Consider the following 4,303-nt stretch of genomic DNA (forward strand, 5'->3'; position numbering starts at 1 on the left):
TTGCCTATATGGTATATTTCCAACAGGTGTGGCGTTGAGGTTGATGGCCATGGGCACAGGCGTGGATGGTGCCACCACGCTCACCTTCGGCGAGCATTTCCCGGATAAGCTGGAGGCCCGCGGATAGACACAAAAGCCGGGAATCGGCTGGTTGGTACCGTCCGAGGAAATGCCGACGAGCCCATGCTGGTCGCGGCCACGACGGCACTGACGAGCCCGTGTGGCCAGGGTTTACCCGTAGGTAGATCAAGGCCTCCCTCAGTGTCGCGGCCACTCGGGCTTTGGTCTCCTCCTGTTGTGCGGCTGCGTGCGTGTCTTCGAGCTTGCGGTCCCGCGCGTGCCTCCGGCCCTTCCTCTTGAATGATTGCATGGCCCTCTCCTCGGGCCTCAACTGCTTCTTCGTCAACGGTGCCACAGTCTTGTAGGGTGCACGGGGCTTTGCCTTTGCTGGAAGCGACGATGGTGAGGCCGGAGGAGGCGAGGCCGGCGGCGGCATCGAGGGTCGGCATGTCGTCCATGACGAGCAGGCGTGAGTTTTTTTTTTTTTTTTTGGAATAGTGGGGTGAAATAGTGATGGCTGTGCCGCCGACTGACAGGCCACTGGGAAGAGGAGGCGGGCATCGCGCGTGTCCGTTCATCGTCTACGTCGGTGCAAATAAGACTTAAATTTAGGCTATAAATAGGTTGAAAGACGGACAAAAAGCAGACGATCGTCTGTTTGAATCGACTCGTTGTCCGATTCCAAACGGACACGCACGAACGACATGGCTCGGCGAATTAGAGTTGCTCTTACCTTTCCCTGAAAAAGAAAGTAAGATTGTGTGAGCAAACTATCAACAAAGTATGCGGCAGAGACGTGAGACAAACGAACTGTGTGTGAAATCACGAGCAGTGGGCCTTGTCTTCCATCCTTTCCTCCCGGCGAATCTTGCTTACGGAATTGATCGATCGTGAGAGTTTTTCGCCTCCTCGGTCGCGTTGTGCGATGCTACATTTGGCGAACAAGCTCGCAAATACCAGTAGCTTCAACAAAATAGGCACGGACACTTTTCAGTCAAAAAAAAAGAAGGAAGTATGAACACTTTGACGGAGAACTTCCGCATCAGTCATTTTCAGTCCCTTCTTTTTCGAACTAGTCCTGCAGGGTTGGAGAGAACCTGTAAGTCGTCCCACCTAATGAAAGTGGTCGCTTACGAATTCATTGCAGCAATGGCGACAGCTCTTGCCCGTATCGTTGCTAGATAGACCATTTCCTTGTTGAAACTCCAAACCAAAGGAGTTAGCTATCCAGAGCAGCGACGCGGCAAGGCAAAATTTCACCACCAGGCCGGCCGGCTCACCGCGCAAGCTGCAGTCTGCGGAGATGTTTCTTACTTTGATCGCCGTGCTCGCTTCGGCGTGGCCCGCGGCGGCGCAACCACCAAGTGGAGCATGCCAGCGGCGGTGCGGCGACGTGGACATCCCGTACCCGTTCGGCATCGGTCGCGGCTGCTACCTCTACACGGGCGAGAACGACGTGACCTTCGGCCTCACCTGCAACCTCACCGCCGACGGCACCTACCGGCCCTTCTGCTTCGAGGTCGAGGTCCTGGGCGTCTCCGTGGCCCGCGGGCAGGCGCGCGTCCGCAACGAGATCAGCCCGTGGTGCTACAACGGCACTTCCCGGTCCATGGACGGGCGGAGCAGCATGTGGACAGACTTCTCCGACTCGTCCTTCATGCTGTCCGACGAGGACAACCGGTTCACCGTCGTCGGGTGCAACTCGCTCGCCTACGTGAGCTCCTGGGACGTGTCCCAGTTCGGGACGGCTCCAAGTACATGACCGGGTGCATGGCCACGTGCCCGGGCGCCGGCCGGCTGGAGAACGGCTCCTGCTCCGGCATGGGCTGCTGCCAGGCGGCCATCCCCAGGGGGATCAACTCGTACGTCGTGAAGTTCGAGGAGAAGTTCAACACCACCGCGATCGCCAACTTTAGCCGGTGCAGCTACGCGGTCCTGGTCGAGGCCACGTGGTTCGACTTCCGCGCCACCTACGTCACCGCCGGCGACTTCATGGCATCCACCGGCGGGAAGGTGCCGCTGGTGCTCGACTGGGTGGTAGGGAAGGTGACGTGCCGGGAGGCGATGCGGAAACCCACGACCTATGCCTGCATCAGCAGCAACAGCGGGTGCGTGGATTCCAGAAACGGCCCGGGTTATCTCTGCAACTGCTCTCGTGGATACCAAGGCAACCCATACCTGCAAGGCGGCTGCCAAGGTCTGCTCTTCGTCCTTCTTTGTCTTTGACAAAGGGTGAATTTTATTTACTTAAATGAAGTAACTCCTCGTCCTCATCGATCGATCGACGCTATCTGAATTCTGGTTTTCTTTTGCAGATATCGACGAGTGCGCCGATAGTGGAATCAATTACCCGTGCTCTGTTCCTGGCACCTGCATCAACACTCCAGGTGGATTCAGGTGCGCTTGCCCTGACAAGACAACGGGCAATGCTTATAATGGCACATGCGAGGCCAAGAAATCTCAACTTGGAACGCACATTGCAATTGGTACGTCATTTGAATCCATCTCAAGAAGAAGAAGCATTTCTCCCCGGAATCTACACACGCAAAACTGACGAGTGCTGAATTTTTAGATATCTAAATCTTAACTAGTAGCGAGCACACCTTTTGGATGGCCTTTGCCTACATGATCCGCGAAAAGAGGAGCCTTGCCACCGTAAAGAGGAGGTACTTCAAGCAGCACGGAGGCCTCGTGCTCTTCGAGGAAATGAAATCAAAGCAGGGAGTGTCCTTCACGCTCTTCACCAAGGAAGAGCTAGAAGAGGCAACAAGCAAATTCGACGAGCGAAACGTGATCGGGAAGGGCGGCAACGGCACCGTCTACAAGGGCACCCTCAAGGACGCCAGAACAGTGGCCATAAAGCGGTGCAAGCTCATCGACGAGAGGCAGAAGAAGGAGTTCGGGAAGGAGATGCTCATCCTGTCCCAGATCAACCACCGGAACGTCGTCAAGCTCTACGGCTGCTGCCTCGAGGTGGAGGTCCCCATGCTCGTCTACGAGTTCGTCCCCAACGGCAACCTGTACCAGCTCATCCACCGTCACGGACGGCGCGTCCCCCTGGCGCTGGCGACGCGCCTCAAGATCGCGCACGAGAGCGCCGAGGCGCTCGCGTACCTGCACTCCTGGGCCTCGCCACCGATCATCCACGGCGACGTCAAGTCCCCCAACATGCTCATCGACGACGACCACGCCGTCAAGGTCTCCGACTTCGGGGCTTCCACGCTGGCCCCGACGGACGAGGCCCAGTTCGTGACGTTTGTCCAGGGCACCTGCGGATACCTCGACCCGGAGTACATGCAGACCTGCAAGCTGACGGAGAAGAGCGACGTGTACAGCTTCGGCGTCGTCCTCCTGGAGCTGCTCACCCGGAGAAAGGCGCTCAACCTTCAGGCCGCCGAGGGCGAGGAGAAGAACCTCTCGTCGCACTTCCTTGTCGCCACGAGCGCGGGTAAGCTGGACGAGATCGTGGACGCCCAGATCATGAACGAGCAGAGCGTCGAGGTGATCGAGCAGGTGGCAGAGATAGCAAAGCAGTGCCTGCAGATGGACAGCGACAAGAGGCCCTACATGCGCGAGGTCGCAGAAGAGCTTGGCAGGCTAAGGAGGCTTGTGCTTGCCGAGCATCCATGGCGCCAAAAGAGTTCCGAGGAGGCGGAAGCCTTGCTTGCTGTCGGGTCGCCAACGCCAACAAGCACCTGCTCCGAGATTGAACTTAGCAACGCGTATGTCAGCTTGGATGACTCTGCCTACCTGGGAGTGCAGTCACCACGGTGATATACCATTTTTCGTTGCATCCGGCCGGTCCGGGACCCTGAGAAATGGTCTTGTACTAACATGATGTTTGTGCACGTTTACTAGTAGGATTTGTTTTGCATAAAGGTCTAGTAAGATTTTAGTGTGAGCACTTGTGCTTGTGTAGTCCCAAAGCCCAATCTAGCTTCTTCTCATTTTCATCATTTTTACCCTCATACGTGTCATGGTGATGACTATATCAATATTGGTTAATTACACTGCCACTCCCTGGGTCTTTCTTCTCCTCACGCGAGATTCACCTTATCTGTTGTCGCGAGTTAATGCAAATCTTAAAGCATCTCCATCTTCTTCCCCAAATCGTCTTTCCTTATCTCTTTGCGTGCGAACATTACATGGTTTGCATTTGCATGCTGATACTGTCGCTTCTCGCGTGCTTGCTCCTCCCCGCGCAAAGCCGACGTCGACCATCACAAGTTCACAACCAGGACCC

At 56.2% G+C, this 4,303-nt stretch overlaps 1 pseudogene; it reads left to right on the top strand.

Moving 5' to 3' along the window:
- Window positions 1-1,138: 1,138 nt before the first annotated feature.
- Window positions 1,139-4,022, top strand: LOC123404781 (annotated as a pseudogene).
- The last annotated feature ends 281 nt before the right edge of the window (window positions 4,023-4,303 follow it).

Source organism: Hordeum vulgare, chromosome 6H, assembly GCF_904849725.1.
Source record: "Hordeum vulgare subsp. vulgare chromosome 6H, MorexV3_pseudomolecules_assembly, whole genome shotgun sequence".
Taxonomy (NCBI): Eukaryota; Viridiplantae; Streptophyta; class Magnoliopsida; order Poales; family Poaceae; genus Hordeum; species Hordeum vulgare.